Below are 26320 nucleotides of genomic sequence, written 5' to 3'. Positions count from 1 at the left end.
ATGTGTGCCGACTGAAGAAAGGTTGCCCCGAAGTGCTTCTGACGGCTAGGCTAGCATAGAAAAAGAAATTCAACAAGAGGAAACACTTTTCAAAAACTGGCAGCAGGAAACACGTCACGCCTAGTTTCAACTCCATTAGTTGACGGGAGCATCAGAAAAAAAGAATGTGAAATAAACTTCAAGACAACGTTTTAGTTTTTTTTATTCTTTCCCACTAAAAGTGAAAAAGATTTGTGTGTAAATGAACTTATACTTTGCAACTTATTTTTCTTGCGCTGCCTAGCAACAAGCTAGCGGCATGCCAGACGCGCGTGCATACGTCATGCGCCAGACAAGCCACAAGAGTGAGCGAGGACGGCTGCGCATGTGAAGCTCACGTGCCCGGCGAGCCGTCTCTTTTTGATGTAGCCCTTTTTTTGGGCTCCCGGCGTTCTTTTGTGTTCCGTCTGCATTTCGGCACGGCACCGCTGCCCTACTGGACTACAGCAAGGTGAGGAATTTTGTTTGACAGTCTGCGACGCACTTCAAGCACATTTAGGCTTACTGCACGAAACTGAACCTATATAGTGACGCAGTTATCGAAAAACAGCTCCGCAGTCCAAGCCTAGTTAATATTAGTTAATTACTCGTACAGGGAGATGTTTGCGAGGCTTTCTATGAGCCCAAGCATAATTATAACTTATTTCGGTAGTTTTCGGGCACGCGCGCCGCACCTGGCTTTCTGACGAAAAGCGCCTCGGCCGTGTGACGCAGTTTCGTGTGTACTGAATCATACCGGGACACGTTTTGGCGCTTTCTCTGACCCCAGACATTATTGTAACTAATTTCGCTACTTTTTTGGGTACTTTTCAAGCACAGTGGCCGCGCTCGGCGTAGTGGCGCAGTTAGCGAAAAGCAGCTCGGCTGTGTGCCGCAGTTAGTTTCGCGTGTACTGAATCTTACTGGTAGAAGTTCGTGACGCATTCTCGGACCCGAAAAAATATTGTAATTTGGTAACTTTTTTGGATATCTTGAGGCATGCTCGCAGCGCCTGGGGTTGTGAAGCTGTTAGCAAAAAAGCGAGCCGGCCATAGTGAGTTAGTTTTGCGTGTACTGAATTTTAGTGCGACAAGTTTGTGACGTATTTTATAGCCCTGCAACAACATATACCTTATTTCGGTACTCACGCTTGTAGAAAACGCGACGAGCGATTGCCGAGAGTGATAACACGGGAGTGTTGCATGCGCCGGCAGGACACGTAAGAGATAACACGGAGGAGCTCAAGAACATGACATTTATGCATTCTGAGCGACTGAAAACAGGCTTTGCACCCACGAGTCTGACTTGAGTGCGACTAGAAGGCATTCTGCGAGCGTGTAACATGGTCTGGCTGAGCCTGTGTTGTAGCCACCTCTGTGTACTTGGCGCACCATCGCGTCGACTGAGGGCAAGTTCTTTTGGAAAGGCACAGTCATCCGTGTATTTGTGCTCTTAAAGTGCAGGAAATAATGCCTGGGAAGGGAGGGATGCTTGAAAATCGGATGTTGTGTTCAGATTTTATGGCATTGTTTTGGAGGGGTCCTTGCTGCGAAATGTACGTAAAAGTGAATTTATCTGTAATGCCGCTCATTCGCCACTTACGCACGTTTCGCCTCTACACGCAATACTCCTGTTAGGTCAATATACCAAAATGATACATGCTTGTAATTCCTTTTGAGCTGATGGCATCCGGTGGAGCTTCATACGGCAACGACTGCTGCTTACCTGGTGCCCCAACTATGGATGAATGTAGGACAAGCCCGGAACGAGTATTTACATAGAGCAAAATGAACATTTCATCCTTTCAGAAGACGTCTTGCGTTTTCTTTATAAAATTGCACCTGACGGATTCGGCGGAGTCTTGTAAAAGTCGTTCGCGATCATTTTTACTAAATAATAAAACGATTTCACGCCAAGGCCACGGGGCGTTCAGCAGAAGCGAAAAAAAATATATATATATAAATGCCGCGCCGAACAGCGGAGCCGGCGCGGCGTGTACCAGCTGGTGTTCAAAACGCGCGCGCCCAAAACCGAAACCGGAAGGAGTTATCACTATCCGCTTGGTGGGCTACAGTCAATTCGGCCGCTGGGCTCTATGGGAGCGTCCGCTCTTGTTGAAATTTCTTTCTCTGTGAGGCTGGCTTCTTTACTCCGTAGAATGAAAAAAAAGAAAAGGAAAAGGAAAAAAAAAAACAAGAAAAAGAGAAGAACCGCATCAAAAGCCCAGAATCAACCATTGCTCGTCGCGATTAAATGCTCTTAGGATGAAGAGTGATTTCCAGGCGACGAGCGACTACGCTTTATCAAGAACACTAATAACGCCGGCGGGACAAGCATTGTGGCGAAGTTCAATGCGCAGAGATAGCTTTTAATTATTTTATTTTTCTTTTGTTGACGTCATCACGTATCCCGCGGGAAGCTTGAAAAGTTTCCTTGTGTCCAGAAAAGCTGGATACGTGCTGTAATCATGCACAGGATCGACAGCATTTGAAATAAGAAATTCCAAAGAATGCCAATTGCTTTAATGTATCAGCACCGTACTCAGAAGCTGGCTTCCGCTGGCCGCTACGCGTGGCCTAGTGACGGACGAGATGAAACAGCAGAGGCTGCTGTGCGGCAAGCGGAGAGGCACCTTGTTGATGACGTGCACGTGTGACCTGAACTGGAGAACCTAGCTCTCAAATCAGGACACGGTGTACGATGGCCGATTCACTTCTGCGATTTTCTTCGGCCTTCAGACGAAGTTCAAGATACCTGTCGGGCATTTTTTTTTTTTTTGTTGCGAAGGGTTGCATCGATCCGCAATTTGCTCTATACTAACTTTTCTTTATTGCGCAAGTTTACCCACGTCCTAGAGAAGACATCAGACGCCAACTTTGACGTTGCCGGCTTGTAACTGATAGCCGCAATATTAATGTGAAAGCCTTGGACATCCTCTGCAATGGCGACGCATGCTTCATATGTATACGGTCTCTACAGCGTGCAGGCCCACCTTGAAATAGTGCGCAACGGGGCGGCACAACAGAAGGTAGACGAACACAGGCGTTCCTTTATGTTGTGCCGTCCCGCTGCGCGCTACTTCGAGGTGGTTCTCGTGTCGAAAATACCAACTGGCCCCGCATTGAACTCGCCTAATGCAGACCATCGTGCGCACAGGGCCGTGATCCCCCTTGGCGCTTATGGGTGAGCGGCGAATGGAGTGCGCGTTCGCTATCTCACACGAGCGCCTTGATTTTGCCTGTGGCAAGACGTCACGCCGTCTGTACCAAGTATATGCTTCAATTATGCAGCACTGGTCGAAAGGATGCTTTTTTTCTTTAAGCATAAGCGAGGGCAGGATGTGCGAACGCCATATCCTGCACTCACACTGTCCACGTGTTGGCGCCCTGAGTTGTTAATGCCTTACTGTGTCGAAAAGGGCAAGGCTGCATTGCTGTGGAGGTTGTTTTGCATTTCTAGGGAGGTGTAACTTACTAAGTGTGTTTCAAGCTAAGAAGAAATCGAGAAGCACATTTATGCCTGCATGATGAGCGCTCGTTATTTCGTTTCTTTGTGGACGCATCTTGTTCGATTTCGGGCTGCATATATGATGCCAAAATAAAATCTGTTCGTTGGTCTCCAGAAACGGGCGATCAGGTGGGGGAGAGTGCTCCGTCTTTCCTGCCTCGTCGTCTACGTCATTCACTGCGCTTCTTCGCAGGCTTGAATCTTCGCGAAAGTAGCGATAGCGTTGCACTTGCTTCTCCCCCGCCCTCCTCGTCATCGCTTTCCTTCGTTCGCGATGACGACCCGAACGATGCCGCAATCTGCCGGTCGGGAAAACACCGCGACGACGCCGGGTGCGAGGGCAACACGGACGGAGGTCGCCCCCTCCCCCCGCGAGCGGCCGGGCTTCGTTTTTTCCTCGTCCGACTCGTGCAGACCCAGCCTCGAGGTCGCTCGAGCCCGTCCAGCCAAGGTGAGTGTTTTGCGCCTGTTTCGATCCCCGTGGCCACGCAGCCTGGTGGGCCCGACGCTAAAGTGGCAACCCGGGCACTGACAGCAGAAGGATGCGCAGCCAAGCGCGGCTTGTGTTCGCGACAAGCGAAGCCTTTCTGGCGCGGGGAAGCGCGGCTGGTGACGCTGGTGCCAGCTCCTCGCACGCGGAAGGGCTGTGCGGATCGCAGAGCTGCTCCGACTGTGGCATGTTGGCTCTCGCTCATGTATGCAACGTTTTAACAGGACACGCAAAACACGATCGTACTCACAAGCTCTAATTTATCTAATTTGCAACCCAACCAGGCTCGCTTCGAACGATTACTTTCCTTTGACTCCGGTACGTATTAACTATGGCAACCATAGCACTACATTTGTAGCGACTTAGTCCAGTATCCGTTTGGTATTAAGCAATCACGATCATGATCTCTGTATAAACAAACTTTTTTTTTACTGTGTACTAAGACCTGAAATGTTTCGTAATTAAAATTAATATTTATACTCTCTTGCTGTGCTGATTATCGCCGCTGTCTACATTTGGCTCCTTGATTACTTGTATAATATTTCTCGTACTGGTATTTCCTGCGTAATCCCTTTATTGTATGTTTATCTGATATAATATGATGTATTATTGCGGGCATTATTCTTGCACAATATTTCTGTTCTCGGTAAGAGGAGATCCCGTTACAGCCTTCTGCTACGGGATATATATATATATATATATATATATATATATATATATATATATATATATATATATATATATATATATATATATCGATTTGTATGCATTGCATAGATAAACACCTCATTGACTGAAGATTGTGCGCGTGATCTGTTGTGTGTGATCGTGTTGTCTTTATGTTTGTCCTGATAGAAATATGTAGCGCAGCTTTGTGTTCATGAAGGCACACCAGCCTCATGTTAATTGTGGTACATTCACTATTCGCCTATGCTCTAAAAACAAAGTTTTGTTTCTGTAGTCGCTTCCGTAGTTCTCGTCCATAAGTATGCTATAATGAAAGTGAGAGCAATCAAGGAGTAAAAGGGTGGTAGCTTTACTAGAAAGGGTAATGCATAGAGAAATTTATTTATTATGCCTACGGAGCAAGCTACTTTGCTGAATATGAAATTAATGCGCTCTCACTACAACAAATTCTTTTCAACATACAACAGAAATTTTATTGTCGGTTTACGGGTATGGTAGCTGCCCGATAAATCAATTAACGATCAGCGCCATCAGTCTTAATCTTTCGTCTGAACGTGATATACCTTGCTTTATTAACATTTATTTGCAATTGATTGGTGTTTAGCCATATTTCTAGTTCGGATAATATTGCATTAGCTGTGTGTTTTTTTTTTACTTCCTGGCATCTTGTTCTAACAAAAATACGCTCGTCTGATCGACATAAACCAAGACGCTTTTTTTTCTTACCGTGTGTGTGAACACTGTCGTTGATGTACAGCAAAAATAGAACGGGACTTAGTTTAGATCCTTGTGCCTGTTGAAACTATTCTGCGTTCGACTTGATCATTGGCAGTTGTAAACTGTTGGATATTAGTCAGACAGTTAATTATTAAGTTAGAATCGCATTGCTCGCCTTGCTCAGAATTAAGCTAGCACTCCATTAAAGTTGAAAGAAAACAAACGTACGCGTATAACTCACGTTTCGAGCTCCTACGGGTTGACAATGGAGAGCGACGGTGTGCGATGGTTGCCGCGTGCGCGTGCATATCTGCGCGGGCTGGTCTGGAAAGCAGTGACGTCGCCAGCGCCAATGTGCTTGATATAGCAGTTGACCAAAGGGCCAATGGGCGTTGGGAGCCCACAGTAATACTACAGGCAAGGCGGTGTAGGGGTTGGGCCTCTTCTGAAGTCAGAGAAGCGCAGAGCAGAGTTAGTTTTGAACAAGCACTCAAGAACATGGATCAAAATAAATGGGCGGCTAAAGTGCGCGAGTATCTGTGCCTAAAATGTGTGGACACAGAATAGAGGAAGGTGGCAACCAAGTACAGGGAAACTGAAGGTGTAAATAGGCAACCAGCAGTCGTCAGAAGGAAAGCGAGACAGAGACAGTGAATTGGATGGAAGGGATGGGAACAAAAAACATCACGAATATTTACAAGAATGACAAGTTAGAAATTAGAAAGGAAAGTCTGTACGATAACACAAAGTATCTTGCCATTTGAGGCCCGAGCTGGTTGCCTGAGGACCGAAAGGAACATACCGGAGCAAACAGGATCGGGCATGTGTCTGCTACAACGAAAATCCCGAGACCATCCTAATGGGGTGGGAAGAAATTCATCCAATGAGACCAGTAGGTAACGTACGCCTTCCAGGAGCGCTGGGACAAGCAGCAAGATACGTTTATGGGTTCGGATCCGTTACAATCGGACGAGTACAATCAGAGGGGGGGAGGAGGAAAAGGGAGAAAGGAGATGACGTGCTGTGTATATATTCCCGCGATCTGAGCAATAAACTTAGTCGTTAGTGTGCTTTCTGTCCTGTAGCCTTCCTCCTTCCTTCAACGTATTGCACACGAAAAAGTGTTTCTTTCCTTGTTTGAAGTAATCTTCTATTGATCAATCGTCTGACTCGCTTGGTTGAAAAGATGGTTGAAGGTTCGTAATCATTTGTGTAATTGCTACCTCCCACGTAAATTGATGGTGATTGCATCTGACCTATATTTACATAATTTCGAGCGCGTTTTCCGAAACACCCCTTGGCCACCGTGAAAACATCCATGAACAAGTTTAATTACGTACACGCTTGGAGATTTATTTATTTATTTATTTGTTATTTAGGAATTTGTTTATTTATTGCAGACGTCGTTCGCCCTTGCGGCAATCAATGCAGGCTGGTTGCACATTAAAAAAAAAATCGAACGACGTCCCCGCTATCTAACACTGCCGCATCGCACTATTTCATCGGGGTTGCATACAAAACGGCGAAGGAGGATTTTCTCATCAAGCTTCTTTAAACAAGCAGGCGGATCGGTTCGTGCGTTGCATTTTTGCATGACACCGAAATAGACTGAAAATTGTCGTTCATGCTGAGGTGCCAGCGAAAATATTACCGCATCTGCAAAGCGCTTGCACGGCCTGCAGCGCGAGCTAGCGCTGATCGACAGGTTTGTAACGATTAGAGCTCGGAATACATGATACCTACTCCGAGCTAAAGACGGCGGCACTGACCGCGCAGAGAAGTCGTCTAAGCCAGGCGAGGGCGGGGAGAGAGACGCTCGCTAGGGAGGGCTTCCCACGGACACCCCGAACCTGGATGAGGTGCTGGTGGCAATCCCGGATCCCGTCCGATGCAATATCTGCCCAAGAATATGAATCCAAACCAAAACAAAAAGCGGACAAAGGAGAGAGTAAGATGGCTCCGTAAACACCTAAAAAAACGAAATAATTTTTTTGTATGTGGACGCTTCCAGGTACAACTGGAGACGAGACAGCAACAGTATTTGGAGGCGACAGGAGAAATGTTGGCGAGTGCCTCCCTGTACACGTCCTCGATCGCCAAGGAATGCGTTGCCCTGGCGATCAAAGAGCAAGAACGGAGGGAGGAACCACACAAAATTATCATCTCCGACTCTCAGGATGTGTGCCGTTTGTTTTTGAACGGCGGCCTCCCGATAAAAGTTAAAAATTTCCTAGGCGGGATATTGACAAACGGATACAAGTTGATCTGGGGTCCGGGACACACAGGCCTGGAGGGAAACGAGAGTGCGGATGCTTTTCCTCGAGGGCTCACGAACCGAGCAGAGCCTCGACAGCACTGTCAATCCCCCCAAACATTCCAGAAGGAGTCAAGCGAGGAGGACAACGACCAATTCCGAATGGCCCGTGGTGTCCCTGTCCGTGGACCTGTCCGTGGTGTGGCCGCTCGCCATCGCTATATCACATTTCGTGGGGCTGCCAAAATAGGCCACCAAATTTAAATACCTTTTTACGTAAATTTCAATTATCGAACGCTTTGGAGCAATGGGAGGCGCAACTCGCCAGCTCTGACCCGGAGGTGCAGCTGGCGCTTTTGGATCACGTCAGGCAGACGGCGGCAGCCAGGGGAGCCCTGGGGCCCCACCCATCGAGCTCATAACCTTCATCCAAACCTCCTTTCAATAAAGTTATTCCTTCCTTCCTTTATTCTTGAACACAATGTCCTGATATTGTCAAAAGCAGTTATTTTCAAAAGCGATTGGGAAAAAAAGAAAAAGAACTCATCACAAGACTGGCCGCTCAGCATTGGACGTGAGGTTCGGTATAGCTATACACATCTGCTCAATTCAACGAGTTTACTTGAATTCGGAGAGTGTGAGAGTGCCGAAGCGCACGCATTTATTTACAATACTACATAAGAGCATGCAACACGAGATGGGCCCTATAACTTAAAACTATTCCAACATGTTTTTATTTCAATCTCCTTACGTCAAATACGCGTAACCGCTGACGTAAGCATCGGGCAGTGACCCACAGGTTTGTCTAAACAGACCAATCAAACGCTCTCTTCGTTAATAGGAGGTCACTATTGTTTGCATTAAAAACTAATAACTGCCTACACTGAGTGGCTTGTATTATGTAATTGGCTGATACGAGGCGAGGAGCACGCTCAAGTGTAGAGGGATTCGATGGTGCCGAGCCAGTGCACTGAAAATCGATAACCGTATAAAGAGGGTGGTGCCGGCGTCTGCGATTGGTCCACTTTCCCTCACTTAGCTTGCGGTGGCTGGTCGCAAATCGCAGCGGAAGGTTGAGAATGCTGCTAAGGAGGATCCTCAGCAAAGAAAAGTTGGCTGAGTCAGGTCGTAAACGTGGCGAAAGTGCTCGGAAACGTTTGGAATAGCTCTACGTTATAGCACCCCATATCACAACACTGAAAATTTGCGCAGAAACCAACTTTGCACGTTGTGATTGTTTGATGAATGATTTTGCGTTGTTACGAAAACCAGTGATTGCCAAACTGTAGGTATATATAGCCTCCCGACAGACCAGATATGTGCTGATGTTGCACTATCTTCGTAATCGGCTCGTGTTTCCAGCCCCCGAGGACACGTATCGCCATAATGTCAGGAACGCCTCTCCACCCTTTACCTCAAGTCACGACCTTTGATTACATTGTCTCTGTAATCGGGGCCGCCTCGATTACGTTATCTCCGTGATAAGCCTAGTTTAGCCGGGCTGGTCGGTTGCTGTCGATAATAGACAGATCTGCAAGCGCTCCAGCACACGCACAGAGCAGTAAAAACATCCAGGACAGCGATGAATTCATTCACAACTGAAAATTTGTATCGGATATACACAGACTACATATAGTTATACACATCCTGTTGCGCACGCACGGCAGAGCGTTAAAGAAATACATGGTCGTGTGGTACATCAATTAGAATGCAAAAATTCAGCGACGATTACGATACTCCCTAAGTGTAATTTGAGCGCAGCTCTATACGTGCTTTCATTTCGCGATATATTGAGATAAAGGATTTGAGAGACGTGTAGCAGAGTCGGCAATAGTCGAAAATTTGATCTGCCTGTCAAGCGCGTCGACTTTTATACATGACTCGTCCAAGGTTGCGCCGCGTCCCACATTGGAAAGAGCCACAAGCTGGTTCCGCGCACCGAGTGTTACTGTGGACACCCAATAAGTCAGGCAATCAATATTCGTCTGTCCTGACATTAGTTACCTGAAGCGCTATAACGTCTGGTGGAGTCTTCATAGCGATGAGTCGAATAACTAGATCAGCGTGCCGCGGTCGCATTGACCTGACATTCCATTGCAGCTCAAAGGGACAAGGCTGCTGAAAACTGTTCAAATTGTTTCCGGTAAAACGTCTAGTGCAGGCCGTCGAGGACTGGAATGAAGGCCTCCAAAAGTTGCTCTGCTGCTCATGCTGCTGGTGTCTGACGACCGGCGGTTAGAGATCTGATGACGTTGACAAGCATCTTCAGAAGATTGACAAGTTGCACAGCGTGGTTGGCTGAGACCGGTTTAGGTATACTGTGTTTGCAGTGCTTTCCACTGTACTTTAAGCCTTTGTAGAGACTTAGTTGTTCCGACGATTTTGATGCCAGCGCTGGCTACGATGAGTCTGAGAGGCAGAAGGTCCGCCCCCCCCCCCCCCCCTACTTTCCGATGCGTTGTGTCTTTGCCATTCTCTGAACGCGCTGCTTTTCCAGTCGCTGGGCCAGCACTACGGCGACGGAAGCATTCATTCTGTTCCCTTCTGTTTGGCTCCCTTCTCTTTTGTTTGACTCCCTTCTGTTTGGCTTTTTCTTTTAGTGCCTTTAGTTCATTCTTCAATGAGAGACATCCTTTATCCGTTGCCAAATGTTCACCATTACAGTTAGGGCACCGATATTCCTGACTTTCACGGGAATCTACATGGCGATTCCCACCGCATTTGGCACAGACCAGATCTCCGGTGCAAAAGCCCTTAACATGAACCTTAAAACACTTATGACATTGCAAAGGCCGTGGTACGAAAGGTCGAACAGGATAGCGCACAAGTCCAGCCTTTATAAGACTAGGCAGCTTTCCAGAGGCAATAGGTATCTTCATACACTTTGAAGAGCCCAGCCTTCGAACGTTAATTATTTAGCATGGTGCCGCGCAAACGATCATGCTCTTAAAAACGTCGTCTTTGAGATCCAAGTCGACATCAGATACGACACCAGCTGCTATATTTGTACACTGTGCTATGTAGGGCCGTGTGTGGACCCCACAGATTTCAGGCATACCAAGTAGAGTTCGCACCTTCTTATCATCAGTTGTGTCAGCGGCAATGACATTATTCCAGAGGTTCACGCGAACCTATTGGATTAGTCCAGGGGCAAGTTTGAAGAAGAAATTAAGTTTCTGTCGGGAGATAGCATTCAGGCTTACCATCGCGTCGACGGGCATGAAAGCTACTGTCGTAGTCTTGATACTGCTGTATATGATAGTCACTTCACTTGAGGACGATGCCGAAGACGTCCGTCATGGACGCCGGTGCTTGACAGGTATTATATCATCCGAATCTTCCGATCTTGAGTCAGAAAGCTCAGAATCAGCAGCGTCGGATCCTACTGCCGAACTGAGCCGCTTCCTAGCCGCGGGCGGTCTATGCTGACCGCCAGACGAGTCCAAGATCGTATCTTCCATGGCAAGCTTCGCGGGGAGGATCTTCCAGCAGAGTAGAAGCTTTCAGGGTTCAGCACAAACGTCTTTGCCTGTTACTGATACACGAAAAGCATATAAAGAAACTGCAGCACCAGAAGAAAACCAGCAACCGAGCTCAAGAACTTCGTCGTCGTCTCGTTAGCTAAACACTTTTGACGCAGAGAACAGATATAGGCTGGCAGTTAGTAACTGCACGCACCCGACTTGTTCACGGGCAATGCCCATGCTACCTTCAGAGTGCTAGAAAACGTACTAGAGTTTAGAGAACTATTGAACATGCCTGTGAGAACAGGGAAGGTGGTGGTGGTAACAATTTTATTGAGATTCTGCTCAGTTATGATCTGGCAGGCCCGAGTCCTAGGATGGCCCCTCACGAGGAGCGACCCTTTCAACCCAGGCAACGAGGGCTTTTTGTAGTTTTTGATCCGGCGTTCTGAGCAGCTCATCCCACGTCTGTTGTGAGGGAGCTGGTAGGAGCGACCTGGGAGGGGGTAAGCCCTCGCACCCCCAAAGAATGTGATTTTGGGTGAGAACAGGGAACAAGTATGCTTTCACACGTCTTAACACTTTCAGACGCCTCTTTATCCCTTTGATTGAAAGCTTGCTTTCATCTCATCTCTTGCATATTCAGAATCATGGAAAGTGTACTGCTTCAGAAAAGCTTAAGAATTTTCAATTGTTTAGTGAGTTTTGTCAAGTTTACAGAATTTCGACTTCATGCGAAAACTCGCTACGCTAACATCAAATATGAGAACATAGCCTATTTCGGATTTTGAAAAGCTTGAAGCACTTATCCAGCCACTTGAAAATTATGACTCGTGCATGACATTGTGAAAAACAATGAAAGTGCACCAGCTACATACAACATATAGACACGGAGTAAAAACGCCAAACCGTCTACTTTCCCTCTCATTTTGCTTAAACATGCTGCACGTTATGCAAAATCGCGACACTGTTCCAATAATGAGTGTTTCAAGACGTATGCAACACATCTTAAATATCATTACTTTCATCAGTGTTTTTGCTATTGATGCACTATCTTGCTCTACAGAATTGCGTAGACAGCGTCTGAAAAGATTAAGCACTGGGGAAGGAATACCATCAGCACCACAAGAAAGGGAAGGTTTGAGGCGTGTCATACACTTGAAAACAGTCTCCATTGATTGATAGCGTACACACCGTGCCAGACTGAGAAGAAAGGTTACTTAAAGCATCTTTTACACCACATACATAACATAAATGTCCTGCAAGGCCATCAGCAGTGTTCGAGACATCACCATTTTCATCTAGAAGACACATCTTTGGCGCTCTTTTCTATTTAGAAGAGTGAGAGCGCACGAAGGTCCAGAAATGTTTTGAATTATGTGTCACGCTGGCCTCAACATATACAGTGTGGCCGTAGTGATGATTCTAATAATAACAACAATAATAATAATAATAATTTTAGTGCTAACATCGCACTCTAATAGCTCGCAAGACTAAAAAAGAGGCTGATACTTGTACGTTAGAGCATCTGCGTCTGATAGCCAGCCATCTAGAGCAGGAATTTGCATGGCGCAGAAGGCACCCCCCTCCACGTGCGCTCACACACACGCACACGCACACACACACACACACGCTGAATCGCAGAGCATGGCGAACACGCACATAGTCGACGGGTGCACAGCGTCAGTCCGGTCGCAAGGAAGGGGAGTACAAATGGCCAGGGGGGCGGAGCTCTGTATGCCACATATAAGCATGTAATAGCGATGTCGGGCCGTACAGGCGTGGTGGGATTCAGGCTCTGATGACTGCCTGTTCAGGCGAACTGAAGAAGGAAGACGAATTCTGTCCCGCGAGCTGTCAAGCACCCAGCACAATAGATAAACTAGTGCAATGTTGCGCTGGTAGTGCAGGGTGTGCCACTTGAGATCTTTGAGGCAATCCTCGTACGCTCGCATCAGCTTGCGACGACAGAAAAGAGGGGAGTAGAGGGTGCGTGTTGTCCGGCGCTGAACAAGCTGAAGTTTGTGAGTGACGAGAGTTTGTTACGGGGACTACACTGATGAGCACTACTCAAGCCGTGGCAGAATGATAGAAGTGTAGGGTGCTCAGAAAACCTCAGGTCATCAGGGAAGAGAGACACGGGACACAAACCGAAGAATGGGCCGACCCTTAGATACAGGGCTGGTTACATATGTGGAAAAGTCGAGAGAAGAGTTGAATGTTACATCTAGAATGGGAAGGGCCCGAACAGTCTTTATAGAGGTGCCTCCGAGGAAGTAGGTTGGACACGCAGCAGTTTTGTTGTGGTTGATAATCATGGCAGCACTTTTTGCACTGTTACTACGAAGTTTGTTATTGTACGCCCAGTCGTTCGCCCTTACTGAATGTATTTATTTCAAGCGCGTATGCTCTACACCGGCATAATATTGAACTGGAAGTGTTAACTTGTTAATCAAACACGTTCTGCGAAGATGGATTAGGAACTTGGTTTTGAGTTGATCTTTTTCCTGACTACAGCTTATAGTATCGCCGCGAAAAACATTTTACTGGAAGCTGAAGAGATTTGGGCAGTTTAAGCATACCAACTGCACAAAGCACTGATGACACCTTTTCACCTTCCCCGCAATACACTCACGCTCTTTCCATAAACAAAAAAAAAATGAGATCAAAGGCCAATTACAATTTCATTCACTCAGTACGTGCCGCTTCTCAAGCAGGCATTGAAGCAATCCTGGTATGCGCGGCTGCATGCATAGGTCTTGCATGATGCAGGTCCTCCTATGCGTTCCACACGGTGCACATATTACAAACAGATCATTGCTTTTTGCAGTGTTCAAATATAAGGACACACTGACTCAAACATGACTACGCTGTGTCACGTATCCTTCAGTGCGTCAGTGTTCTTGACTGCTGCACGAGCGATTTATCCCCAACTAGCCCATAAGACGCATGCACTTGAAAGGAGTCAGTGAAGGAGTACAGTGAACTTGTACTGAACTGGATTCACATGCCGAATAGAAGAGCGCACTGTCAGCTGAAACGGGCGGCATGGCTGATGACGTATACGTAATTCTCATTGTTCGGCTACTATTGTCTTTCGCTTTCGAAAGTTATCTTTTCCACTGGAAACAGCGCGGAGCTCGCCCGTTAAATTTCAGTCTTTTCAGGCCACACAAAACATGCCGCGGTTCACCACCCGAAGTTCCACACGGTTCATTCACCACATCACACACCACACGAACTCAGGAGTGAGATATTTTAAATTGCTGCAGCGCCAAACGCAACTGAAAATTAATTTCCTTCGACAGATCGAGTTTCTCAGCTGGACTCGTTCACTCGCCAGTTACGAACTCGATGGACGCGCTAGGCCTACGCGTAGCTTAAAAAACATCGGTGGTAGGCGAGTGCTCATTATCCACACTTCGGAACTCGTAAACATGTTTCCATTCGTTTCGAGCATAACAAAATACATATACACGAAGCACAGACGTTGCGGCAATCGTGATTCGGTTGGATGTTTTAGCAGACGATCGCACTGAGACCGGCGGAACCCGGTGGGCAGGTTGGATTTGTCGGCGTCGTTCGAAGTCGGTTCGGATCCACGTCGCACTGCCCCAACCCACGGTCGTCGGTCGTGTCGTTGTCGGCCTAGTATTACACCACTGTCTTTCAGGAACACTGTCGCGCGCGTCGTGCGTCCAAATAACTCGGACGATCGTTGATGTCGGCGTCTTCGCATGGTCGGTCATCATAGGCATAGCAGCCGGAGACTTCGGAGTCTCCGATTGGTTGACGCCGGCGACGAAGCGCAGTCTCTCATTGGTGGACGCCGGCGAAGTGCCGCCGCGCGTCGCCGAACTTCTAGCATCGGCAGTCGACAAAATCTCTGCGCGTCGCCACGCTTCACCCTGTTCCCGACCGACGCTTTTGCGCGTGCCGGAGCTTGCCGACGCGTGCCAGGGGTTGGACCTTAAGAGGAAGCTTTAGCTCGGGCCCAACTCCGACGCGGCCTATTGAAATACATGTAAAATGCAGAAACGTTTCTCTGAGATAACCCCTGGGCCGATTTTAATGAAATTTCTTGCATTTGAGAGAGAAAGTTAAATTCTAGTGACTATTGGAAGTGGAATTTCGATTTAGGTCCTGAATTTCGCTAAACAAATTTTCAAAAATTTGAAAGTTTGAAAAAATAAAAGCATGAAGTTTACAAGATCATAGCTCTGCATCAAGTGCAGCTATCGCGGTTCTGAAAACGGTTTCCATTGGATCATCCAAAGCAGACAAACTCGATACGTCATTTATATCTTACGTGCATTTGTTACGTTGTTTACAAGGGTTCCGGAAAAGCTGTATTTCCATATTATTAAATTGTTTTTAGATTCATGTGTAACACATAAATTTTGTCCGCTTTAGACGTACTACCAGATGCTGCTCGCAGAATTGTATTATCATTTTTGTTGCTGAGTTAGAGTTGTAAACTTCATAGTGTGGTTTTTTCAGAATTTTCCATTATTGCCAATTTTTTATAAAAAAATTGACGATTTAATCAAAATTCGATACAAGCAGTCCCTAGATTTTCATTTTTTTCTTTTAAATGCAACAAACCTTCTCAAGTTTGGTGCAGTGGTTGCCGAGAAAAACGAATTCTGCGTTTACGTGTATTTAGATAGGAGCACCCGAGCCAAATCTTCCTCTTAATGCGCGGCGGTTGTCGTCGCGTCGCGTCGGTGCAGCGTCTGGCACACGACACCGACGCATATGGCGTCTCAACAAGTAGCTTCTGTTGCGGCGGGCGCCTGAAATGGCGCGCCATCCCAACCGGAACCTCCCACAGAGGAATACGGCATGCATCTTAAGGCGAAAGCTTTGCTAAGCTAGTCGAACCGAGTTTCGTCGCCGCCAGCAATTTGACCTTCATTTGACAGCAGCTGCACCGTAGCCTTGGCAACGCATCACGTGACTCAACGCGCCGAGCTGCGCCGCCGCCGCCGTCTTGTCGCATGCGCTCTCCGCAGCTGGGTCGCCGCCTGACTACGTGACTTGCCTTGTGCCTGGCTAAGAGGACCAGGCCCCGCACACTCTCAAGTTCAACAAATGGCCACAGAGGGCGAAAAATCAATCGAGGCGCGTTTCAGCGTAAGCGCGCAAGTGGAGCTACTGTAATTTGGTCGAATAGTTTAATTTGTGCTTTCTCTGCTAGGGGCGCTGAACATGCTGAATTTTTTAATTTACACAAACCATTGACATGAACAATCGAGGTGTCTAAGGATGCTTTTTTACCTCAGGCAAATAGGCAGTTGATTTTCTTTTAATTTGATTGTTGAAGCTGCTTTTTAGTCATAGCGTCAAGGTTTTTGTGCTCGATTAACCACCGACAGCCGACAGCCTATTGGTATCGATGTGTTTCCTGGCCGTTGGCGTTCGAATACTACGGCGGTAAAACATTTTCGAAAGCATGCTGGTTTCGTCTGCGAGTCATTACATAGACTTGCTGTAAGAAAGTCTACTCTTGGCAAAGAATAGTGCCTCATTTTGTTTAGGCGTTGACTATCATAATGAATGCGGCGGAGGTTGAGGGAGTACGCTTGAAGGTACGTTTTTATGCCGTTGATCTCCATAACACCGTAAGTACGCAAACCGATGTCGCAGAACACCCGATGCATCATTGTGTGTTCTCCGTCATCGCTTGTTTGCTGTATGCCTACTAATTCTTCATTTCTTCAAGTGTTGTATCCTCCTTTTGTCCTTGTTCTCTTGTGCTTCACTTACAGTATGTCGTTCCGTCAGCTGTAATGCGCATTTGCAAAACCAATACGTTTGATAAGATGCAGTGGTTATCATAATTTCACTACACGTGTATTAAGCTGGCACATATGGTTCAGATACAGATACCTGTATGCGAACTTGCACGACGTTGATGCGGAGATTAGGAAAATTATGACACCCGTAAGGAAGAGGCAGCTGACGGCCGTATAAGCTGTTGCGTTCTTTCCGCCAAACTACCCGGCCTGGTAGTGCTGTAAAGATGCTGTATAAAAGTGACACGCGGTGACAGGGAAATTATTATACTTAGCAGCCGACCGTACGTTTTGTAGCTTAGGTCTTCTTGTGCGTTTGTGCTACCCTTATTATTGAGCCATCTCTTGACTATGTTCTTGACTATGTAACCGCGTTTGTGTGGATGCGTAGACGTGTGCTTTTTGTTGTACTTGTAAAATGCAAATAAAATATTTTCAGGCTTACTCAATCTTTGGTGTCGTGTGCGTTTATTCCAGTCGAGGCCATCGTGCCATCTGGAAACCGCATTCTGTCAGTAGCCCTACACGAAATGCAACAGCTGGAGCGCGGCGGCACTACTCGGGATGCCCTTAAAAGTCAGTTCAGAGTGTGCCTTAACTCTATATGACTCAGCGCTACATGTATTCTGCTGCGCCTCGATCGTGCTCCCGCCAGTTTGGTTGCTGTGTGGCAAACGTAGCGCCTACATAAATATGTAGGCACTACGTTTGCTACACAGCGACTAAACTGGCGGGAGCACGATCGAGGCACAGCAGCCAGAAACCCAGTAAAGCCACAGAACACCTGGTAAAGCGTGTGCAAACCTGGTGAAGCGTGTGCAAAACCCCGTTTCCGTTTCCTGTTGTACAGCGCCACCTGTGGTCACATACTTTAGTTCACGACGCCACCACTACGCTTATTTCCGTAGCACTGTGGAAGGTACAGTTTCCCTTCTCTAAGTTTGTATAGGTGTTCTGTGAGAGGACCGCCACGCTTGCCTAGTCAGTGCGCGCTTGGCCATAGATGAGAGCAAGCCCGGGCCGTCTTCTCTGAGCGCTGCGTGGAAGCGGAAGCCTTTGAGCCGCCGTCGCCAAGCGGCGTCTGACCACCCCGCAGATATCGCCGGCTAGTGATGCGCGTCTACCCAAGCCTAATCACAGCCATGTCTAGCCACCGACCTAGGCACAGCCGTCATACCTGGTTTAACAATGATTGTATACCTAAGTATAATAATGCCACCTGGTGTTTTGAGCCAGCGATGCGTGCCCAGCAAAAACGGCGATTGAAGACGACGAAGTCAAAGATCTTGCGCCAGCTGGAATTACAGTACTATCGTCCCACGCTCCACTATACAAATCTAGTTTCTCTGTACTTCTAACCATACGGAAAACCGCCTGCTTCTTGGCCAATCCCCCATAGTGGTTACGCGCCACTGTCTGGGGCACAAGACAAGAACCATCCTTTTTTTTTTCTTTCATGGTATTTATAACAGTAGCAACAACCCGATATTCACCAGTTGTGCATAGTCAGAGAATGGAGAGCACAATGATAGTCACTCAGAGAAAAGGCATCGTTCATACTGTGGGTAAAATGTGGTTTCACTTTAGAAGGGTGGTAAGGATAGGCACCTAACCAAAATGGGGTACCAATCCGGCTGGGTATCAAGTCCATCATAAACCTGCTTTAGGTGTAGTGTCATTTGGATGAAATTCACCCTTCTAGGTACAACCGTTTAGGCGTTTCGGTCCGTCATTCGCGTATTTCACAAACTGTGCATTCCGATGAGAAAAACATATCGAAAGGTGCACTATTATCAGCGGTCGGCAGCAGGTATCGCACAGTATGAGCGTTGAAGTCAGTCTTTTTTTAAAGTCCGTTGGAGGACATCCCAAAATAGTATGGCGTCGGTGCAGCTAATAAAACAATGTTCAATCGTCTCTGCCACGTCACAAAGGCGACAGTTAACAGAAGAGACAAAGATACCCTTTTTCTGTAGCCATGTTTTAACCTGTATGGTTTCACTATGAAATTTATAATATAATGTCTTGCAGCAAGGGGATATATACATTTTACGAACTCGCTTTAGAACATCGTGACCTGGCCATTGAATGTATAGTGATCGGTAAAATGGAAAAAGCATGGACAATAGATCTTTGTATAACGTTTTACGCGACACAGAGTACAAGTATTCAGTGGAAAACCGAACTGTCAGGAAACAAACCGCCAAGTAAACTTCTTGCATGAACCCCCACAAGCATAAACGCGAAGAAAAATTCGGAGAAACGATTAAATCAGGTAACGCATTAACAAGTGTGACTTGCATGAATGACCGAATTATAGGATGGAATGTATCGCGAAAAAAGAAGAAACGAGACACTATTTGCCGCACATAAAGATTTACTAAACCCAGCCCACCTTCACTAACGGGCCTGAAAATATTGTCTCGCCTCATGGGCTCAAAACTTGAAGACCATACGAAGATTGCAAAGATTCGGTGAAAGCGTTGGATGTAGAGCCTGGCACAATGTATAACTTGCAATACATAGTAAATTTTTGTTGCCAAGAACTTATTGCAGGCCCCGGCTTTCCCAAAAATAGAAAGTCGGTGTGCAATGAATGTCTGGGTGTAACTTTGCAGGGCCGAAACCGGTTCTTTCCAATAGTGTGCGCTTAATTTATATGCGTGTAGCGGCACGCCGAGGTACTTTGGCGGGACACCGGTCCAATTAACGCCTGCAAACTGTTCTGGTGTATTACACCATGAGCCTAACCATAAGCCTAAGCTTTTTGCGGAGTTCATTCGTGCTCCTGATACGCTGCCAAATTCCTCCATTGTTTATACTACCTTTTCAACACTGGACTTATCCGTGCAGAAGAGCGCTAAATCATCTGCATAAGCTAAGACATTTACTTCATTACCCAGTATATTGAAGCCATGGATGTAACTCGACTGAATTACGCTTAAGCATAGCGGTTCCAGATAAAGGGCGAATAGTAATGGGGACATAGGGCATCCTTGTTTTACCGAAGATCAAATGGAAACGGGTTTAGAGAGTTGGCCATTAATAACTAAACGAGTAGTACAACACGTATAGCAAAGCTTAACGCCTTTAAGCACAACGGAGCCAACATTGGCATGCTCCAGAAGTATAAATAAATAGGAGTGACTGACACGATCAAAAGCTTTAGCAAGGTCTACCTGGAGCATTGCAAGCTGTTCAGTGGAACCGTAACAGTATTGAAGGAGTGTACGGGCGATATGTATGTTGGCTTGGATGGATCGGCCCCTAATTCCACACGTCTGATGGGAACCAATGGACATTTTTATTACAAGTTTAGAGGTAGACGCCCTTCCGCAATCTTTTTGCAAAACCCACACAGTTTTAATTCCACAAAAGCTCAGATAAGGAGAAACTGCGTTGTGTTGAAAGCTACCGACCAATCACATTGTCAAACGTGCATTATAAAATTTTTACAAAAGTTTTATCCAATAGATTGGAATTTGCGATGACAAGAACCGTCGTTCTTGTGTCTGACATTTTCGTGTCTGCCTGCTGATACTGCTGCTCACTCTTTCCTTAGCGCGTGACAAACTGGTGGAGGTGCTGGGTAATCTAATCTATGCACGACACACCTCCGGGCAGCAGGAGCTCCAGCCCCGTACCGGTAGTTACGCCTGTGCACCGCGCCAGCATAAGGATCCGTGGACAAGCCCCTGAGTTTGGACTCCTCCCAGAGAAAATGGCAGCTCCGACCACCCCAACCGGTATGGAAGGCACAACGCCGATTCATTGTACGATACTCAATCCGCGAACGCCGAATCCCTTCCACGGCGCCATACATGAGGACGTTGAAGATTGGCTGGTGCACTATGAACGTGTTGCCGCGTTCAACAAGTGCGATGACGCAGACAAACTGAAAAACGTATATTTCAGCCTTGACGATGGCGCACGTGTTTGGTATGAGAACCGTGCAGATGCCCTAACTTCATGGGCAGAATTCAAACGCCGGATTCTTGAGACGTATGCGAGCCCTGATCGCTGAGGGTGAGCTGAGCGTGATCTCCAGTCCCGTATACAAATGCCGAACGAGGGTGTCGCAATGCACGTCGAGGACATGACGCGTCTCTTTCGACGAGCCGACCCCAGCATGTAGGAACAAAAGAAGGTGCGGTACCTGATGCGCGGAGTGAAAGAGCAGCTGTTCGGCGGTCTCGTGCGCAGTCCTCCGAAGAGTGTGTCAGAATTTCTTTCCGAGGCCATCACCATGGAGCAGACTCTTCGCCAGCGGACACCATCGTACGAACGCCAAGTGAACACTGCCTCACCTACGGACTTCTTCGGAGCTCTCGGGGGTCACGCCGATTTCTTTCGAGAGCTCATTCGTTCCGTGATCCGCGAAGAACTCCAGAAACTATCGGTACCTTCACAGCCGACGCTCAGCTGGTTGTCCAGCGTTCTCCGTGACGAAGTCCAGCATGCGCTAAGAGAACCACCCTTCAACACAGAAGCTCAACCGCTAAGAAATGACAGCCCAGATATGTCATATTCGCAAGCCTTGAGGCAACCTGCACCACCTCCCTCCCCGCTTCGCGCCGCGCGCCCGGACATGCTAGAGCCCGTCCAAGCTGCCTCGTATTACCAGGACCACCGACAGGCCCCAAGGAAATCAGACGTGTGGCGGGCACCTGATCGCCGTCCGCTTTGCTTTCACTGTGGCGAAGCTGGCAAGCTGGAAGCCGACAGTGCTCCTATCGAGAGCTCGGGCTACGCGGATTCTCAGCGAAATCGCCGCGACCAAGGTTCGGCCAGCGTCCTCCTGAAATTGAAGAATACGTTGCCCAGCAGCGCGGATCTTCATCAGCTCGGCACCAGTCACGCTCCCTTCGCCGCAGCGGTTTTCTACGACTCGCCGTACGTATTCGAGCGCGGTGCGGGGTCGGTCGCCCAGCCCGCGCCGGGAAAACTAACCACAGCGGCCTTCGGGGGCGAGGCCGCTCAGTCTCGACGTGCTCAAGGACCTCTACTGACGCGTACGCGGACCGACGATACATCGACGACGACAGTACCTGCTGATTACAGAAGAATTTCCTTGGACATTCCTGTACTGCTCGATGGTCGTGAATTGACTGCTTTAGTGGACACTGGAGCGGATTATTCTATAATCAGCGAAAAACTGGCCGCCCTTCTGAAGAAAGTGACGACGCCTTGGAATCAAACGCCAGTTCGTACAGCTGGCGAGAACATCGTCACACCACTCGGCATGTGCGCGGCACGAATACAGATTCGCGGCTCTACGTTTGTTGCCAGCTTGAGCATTCTCCCTCAGTGTTCTCGAGACCTAATCATCGGCATGGATTTTCTCAGGGAGCACGGAGCTATCATCAACATTCGACAACGCCTCGTCACTTTCTCGACAAAGCGCACCACAGCGACGACCAACACCATCCACCCTCGAGCATCTCTTCGTGTCATCGATGACGCTGTCACGTTACCACCGCGTGCAAGTGTCGTGGTTCAAGTGGCATATGACAGGCTCATACACGGTGAAGCGGTCGCAGAAAGCAATCGTTCTCTCCTGCTTTCTCATGGTTTTTGCGTAGCAAGAAGCCCTGTCGATCTCCACGATGGCCACTGTGAGGTTCTTGTCACCAACTTCAGCTACGAACACCGGCACCTTTTCCCCGGTACTGTCATCGCCTACGCTGACCCGATCGCCGATGTCAGTGAGTGTTGTATTTCCGAGGCAATCGGCACTGCTGAAGCACCTCTACGGAACGTCGACATTAGTCCAACGCTTCCTGAAGAGAACAGACAACCCCTGCGCGAGCTGCTGCTTGAGTTCCACTCTTGCTTTGCACGGTCGTTGAAGGTACGTCAAGCATCGATCACGAAACACCGTATCATCACCTATGACGACGTGCCCCCCATACGGCAGCAGCCTTATCGTGTTTCCCCGACCGAACGACATGCGATTCAAACTCAGGTGAAGGAAATGCTTCAAGACGGCGTAATCCAGCCTTCATGCAGTCCCTGGTCATCGCCAGTTGTTCTTATTAAAAAGAAAGATGGCACGCTTCGATTTTGTGTTGACTACCGGAAGCTAAACAACGTCACAAAGAAAGACGTGTACCCGTTGCCTCGTGTCGACGATTCTCTGGACGGGCTGAGGCACGCGAAGTATTTCTCCTCTATCGATCTGAAAAGTGGCTACTGGCGAATTGAAGTAGATGAGCATGACCGCGAGAAAACTGCTTTCGTAACTCCGGACGGCCTTTACGAATTTAGAGTACTCCCTTTCGGCCTCTGTTCCGCTCCAGCCACATTCCAGCGAATGATCGATACCGTTCTCGCTGACCTCAAATGAAAAAGCTGCCTCGTCTATCTTGATGATGTCGTTGTCTTTTCGGAAACTTTTGACGAGCACCTTCGACGCCTTCGGAATGTACTTGAAGCCATTCGATCGGCTGACCTTACACTCAAGGCAGGGAAATGCCATTTCGGTTACGAGGAACTGAAGTTCCTTGGTCACGTCGTAAGCGCGGCAGGTGTTCGGCCCGATCCCGAGAAGACTGCTGCCGTAGCCGCTTTTCCCGCTCCAACCGATAAGAAAAGTGTGCGACGATTTTTGGGCTTGTGTGCATTTATCGACGCTTCATTGAAAATTTTTCGAAGATTGCAGATCCGCTATTTCGCCTTACGCGTGACGACACGCCATTCCTCTGGACTGATGAACAACAGACCGCCTTTGCGGAGCTATAACGTCGATTGTCTTCTCCTCCCGTGCTCGGTCATTTTGATGAGGATGCTGACACAGAAGTACGCACCGACGCCAGCAATATCGGTCTCGGAGCTATCCTGGTGCAACGGCAACACGGGACTGAACGAGTTATCGCCTACGCGAGCCGCACTCTGTCACGCGCAGAGTCCAATTATTCCGCCACGGAGAAGGAGTGCCTCGCGGTTATTTGGGCTACCACAAAGTTTACGCCGTATCTCTACGAGCGGCCATTTAAAGTTGTGACCGACCATCACACTTTGTGCTGGTTGACCAACCTCCGAGACCCTTCTGGACGATTGGCACGTTGGAGTCTGCGACTCCAGGAATTTAACATCACCATCGTGTACAAGTGAGGCAGAAAACATGAAGATGCTGACACGTTATCACGAGCACCTGTTGAATCTGAGAATCCTGACGACGAAGACGACAGCGCCTTCCTGGGAGCCCTCAGCGGGCGGGATCTGCTCGCTAACCAGCGATCGAACGCTGAGTTAAAACCCGTCATCGATCACTTAGAAGGTGGCATCGCGTCCATTCCTCGCCCCATTTCGCGACGGTTGTCGTCACTTTACCTGCGAGAGGGCATCTTATACAAAAGAAACACAGGTGCCGGCGACAAACCACATCTTCTAGTAGTGCCTCAAGCCCTTCGTGACGACATCCTATCAGCCTGCCACGACGAGCCGACATCTGGTCACTAGGGCTACACAAGCACTCTGGACAGGGTACGACAACTGTACTACTGGCCTGGACTGACTGCTTGCGTCAAAGGCTACGTGAAAGGATGCCGTGAATGCCAGCGCCGCAAGTCACCTCCCTTCAAGCCTGCAGGCCTTCTACAACCCATCGACCCTCCGCGTACGCCGTTTGATCAAGTTGGAATGGACCTTCTTGAACCATTTCCCTTGTCTTCCTCCGGCAATAAGGGGATCATTGTCCAACTGACTACTTGACGCGTTACGCTGAGACGAAGGCACTACCACGCGGCACAGCATCTGAAGTTGCCCAGTTTTTTATGCATCACATTGTGCTTCGGCATGGCGCACCGTCATTCATCATCACTGAGCGAGGGACGGCATTTACGGCGAAGATTTTGGACGACATCTTCAAACTGTAGAAAGATCGACATTTGGGCGAGTTGGTACTGGTTGAACATCTTGAAGGGGCAGCGCAAAAAGACGATGACAGAAGGCAGGAACACACAGGACAGCGGTGTCCTGTGTGTGCGTCAACCGGCCCGTGTGCACATAAGACAGCAGCAGTGTACAGATGCAATAAGGTACAATCTCCACCATCAACTAGTTACCTATGAGCCTGGTGACCAAGTTTAGGTTTGGACACCCATTAGACGGCGAGGCCTCAGCGAAAAACTCCTCAGCAAGTACTTCGGACCATACGAGGAAGAACACAACTGTAACACAACTTACGGAGTTCACTCATGACCTTTCCCATTACATCGACTTTGGTAATCAGATTGACACCATTTTCATTGACTTTAGCAAAGCTTTTGACACAGTACTAAATTCTAAATTGCTTTTGAAACTCCATAATATTCTAAATAACCCTCAGTTAGTGTCACGGATTTCCAGTTTCCTTTCTTTGCGTTCCCAATTCGTATGCTATGATTCTGCGGATTCGTCTGTAGTCGACATCACCTCAGGAGTCCCACAGGGATCCGTACTTGGCCCTCTACTATTCTTATTGCTTATTAACGACCTTCCAGACCATGTTACTTCAGAAATACGCCTCTATGCAGATGATTGTGTTATGTACAGCCGAGTTGACTCACCCGCTGATCATCAGCGCCTTAAAGATTCCTTTGTTTCATTTTGTGCCTGGTGTGCTACTTGGAAAATGAGCATAAATTTTGATAAAACTGTTATAATGTCTTTTACTAACAGACACATGCCCGTATGTTATGATTATATATGCAACGGTGTACCACTAACACGAGTTTTTCAATACAAATATTTAGGCGTCATTTTTACACCTACCTTGTCTTGGTCTAAACATATAGATTACATTTGTAGTAAAGCGTTAAAAAAACTTGGTTACATCCGCCGGACGTTGTCTCCTGCTCCGAGGGACACTAAATTAGTACCATACAAAACACTGATTCGACCAATTTTAGAATATGCTTCCTCCGTATGGAACCCATATAAACAATGTGAAATTAATTGTATTGAGTCGGTCCAGAGGAAGGCTATTCGTTTTGTTTACCGTCGCTTCGATCGAGACTTTTCACCGTCAGCTGCTCTTACGGAATTAAACCTCCAGTTTCTTTCTAGACGGCGGCACATAGAATCTCTGAAGATTTTCTATTGTTATAAGAACTCTCTTTGTCACCTATCAGATCCCTCCCTTTTAATGCCTGCTTGCCCGACTTCAACTAGAGCTTATCATGCCTCTAATATCAGACCACTCCATCCACGTACTAACACTTTCATATAGTTTTTCCCCCGCATGATTGAACAGTGGAATTTGTTACCTGCCGAAGTTCGTTTGTTACCCATTTCTCAATTTTTCAATGCTATTGCTGATGTATAGTTCCTTCACATTTTTATATTTCTATGTTCTTGTTTCTGCATATCATAATCAGTTTTCCTCCCATGTACACCCACTCCT

At 47.6% G+C, this 26320-nt stretch overlaps 1 protein-coding gene across 2 annotated transcripts in view; it reads left to right on the top strand.

The window, feature by feature from the left end:
* Nucleotides 1-368: 368 nt before the first annotated feature.
* Nucleotides 369-26320, top strand: part of LOC126519715 (acetylcholinesterase-like) — a 107523-nt gene continuing 81571 nt past the window's right edge. Inside the window, exon 1 of one of the 2 annotated variants that reach the window (XM_055065372.2) lies at nucleotides 369-490. The gene's annotated coding sequence lies outside the window, so the exon portion shown is untranslated. Of the gene's footprint in view, nucleotides 491-3871; nucleotides 3977-26320 lie in introns of those variants that run through there. The other variant, XM_050169071.3, reaches the window with a different exon arrangement.

Source organism: Dermacentor andersoni, chromosome 10, assembly GCF_023375885.2.
Source record: "Dermacentor andersoni chromosome 10, qqDerAnde1_hic_scaffold, whole genome shotgun sequence".
Classification (NCBI taxonomy): domain Eukaryota; kingdom Metazoa; phylum Arthropoda; class Arachnida; order Ixodida; family Ixodidae; genus Dermacentor; species Dermacentor andersoni.
Note: the sequence above shows the minus strand (reverse complement) of the source record. Positions and strands in the feature narration are given on the sequence as shown.